At 42.2% G+C, this 2,192-nt stretch overlaps 1 pseudogene; it reads left to right on the forward strand.

The window, feature by feature from the left end:
• The first annotated feature begins 777 nt into the window (after positions 1 to 777).
• Positions 778 to 1,653, forward strand: LOC109675705 (reticulocalbin-1 pseudogene; annotated as a pseudogene).
• The last annotated feature ends 539 nt before the right edge of the window (positions 1,654 to 2,192 follow it).

Consider the following 2,192-nt stretch of genomic DNA (forward strand, 5'->3'; position numbering starts at 1 on the left):
ATAAAGAACAACAGAATTGGAAAGAAAGAAGTAAACTTGCTACTGTCTGCAGATAACATGATCTCATAGCTAGAGGACAGAAAGACTCCACCAAAAACCTACTAGAACTAATAAATGAATTTAATGAAGTTGCAAGACACAAAGGCAACATGTAAAAATGAGTAATCAGTAACATTACTATATTCCAACAGGGAATTATCTGAAATAAAAATTAAGAAAACAATCTTATTTCCTATAGTTTCAAAAATACCAGTGAATGAATTTGGCCAATGAGGTGAATGATTTCTATAATGAAAATTATCATATATTGATGAAAAAAATTGGAGAGGAAAAGTGGAAATATGTCCTGTGTTAATGGATTGGAAGTTGTGAAACCACAAAACAGCCTGAGTAGCTAAAGCTATATTAAGCAAAAAGAATAAAACAGGAGGCATTACTCTACCTGACTTCAAAACATCTTACAGAGCTATAGTCACCAAGACAGCATGGTGCTGGCATAAAAACATATACATAGACTAATGGAACAGAATAAAGAGTTTAGAATTTAATTCTTACAAAACTCAGTCACCTGATTTTTGACAAAGAACAAACATTGTGGAAAGCCAGTGTTTTCAATAGACAGTGATGAGAAAATTGGACATCAACATGCTTGAGAATAGCACTAGACACCAATCTCTCTCTAAAAAAATAAACTTAAAATGGATTTAAAACTTAAATGTAGATTTCCCCAGCCGCCGCTCGGGTCGCTCGCTCTGTGCCTCCCTCTGCCTAGGGACGATGGCGCAAGGTGGCCAAGGCCGCCGCCTGGGGCTGGCCCTGGGGCTACTCCTGGCTCTGGCACTGGCACCCTGGATGTTACGGGCCAAGCCGATGGTGCGCAAGGAGTGCGTGGTGCGGCCCGACTCCGAGCTGGGCGAACAGCCCCCCGAGGACAATCAGAGCTTCCAATACGACCACGAGGCTTTCCTGGGCAAGGAGGACTCCAAGACCTTCGATCAGCTCACCCCGGACGAGATCAAGGAGAGGCTGGGGAAGATTGTTGATCGAATTGACAGTGATGGGGATGGCTTTGTCACTACTGAGGAGCTGAAAATTTGGATCAAACAGGTGCAGAAAAGACACATCTATGCTAATATCGCTAAAGTCTGGAAGGATTATGATATGGACAAAGACGATAAAATTTCCTGGGAAGAATACAAACAAGCCACCTATGGCTACTACCTAAGAAACCCCGCAGAGTTCCAAGATAGTTCCGACCATCACACCTTCAAGAAGATGCTACCACGTGACGAGAGAAGGTTCAAAGACGCAGACCTCAATGGGGACCTGACAGCCACTCGGGAGAAGTTCACTGCTTTTCTACACCCTGAGGAGTTTGAGCATATGAAGGAAATTGTGGTTTTGGAAACTCTGGAGGACATCGACAAGAACGGGGATGGGTTTGTGAAGCAGGATGAGTACGTTGAGGATATGTTTTCCCATGAGGACAATGGCCCTAAGCCAGACTGGGTTTTGTCCGAGCCGAAGCAGTTCATTGATTTCGGAGATCTAAACAAGGATGGGAAGCTGGACAAGGATGAGATTCGCCACTGGATTCTTCCTCAAGACTACGACCATGCCCAGGCTGAAGCCAGGCACCTGGTTCAAGGATGAGAAGCTAACGAAAGAGGAAATATTGGACAACTGGAACATGTTTGTTGGAAGCCAAGCCACCAATTAAGGAGAAGATCTCACAAAAAATCATGATGAACTTTGATAGACACTCACCATAATAAGGCAGACTGTCACAGGCTTGCTTTCATTTTCGTGGGTGGTTGCTACAGTTGTCTACTTTCAGCAGTGTATCCCCAAAAAAGCAATTATACCTGAGATTGGGGTAAAAATTATTCACTCCATATTTACTGGAAAACGATCATCACTATTTTTTCCATAAGACTTCTCTTAAAGCACATTAAAATATTGGCAAATCACAATTCTGTATGAGGATACATTGTTACAACATGACTTTTGAAGGTTTTTTCCCACTAAATGAAAGGGGAATAAAACTTGAGAAAGTTCTGTTACTCAGAAGTTGGGTGGGCTGTGGGGAGGTGTACAGCGTGACTGCTTTGTGTTTTAACTATCAGACATTTTATATTTACCACTGTTAAAACAGTTGGGGAGAAAAATTCTGATGAAGCAAAAGTAGTATT

The sequence above is a fragment of the Castor canadensis genome, chromosome X (assembly GCF_047511655.1).
Source record: "Castor canadensis chromosome X, mCasCan1.hap1v2, whole genome shotgun sequence".
Lineage (NCBI taxonomy): Eukaryota > Metazoa > Chordata > Mammalia > Rodentia > Castoridae > Castor > Castor canadensis.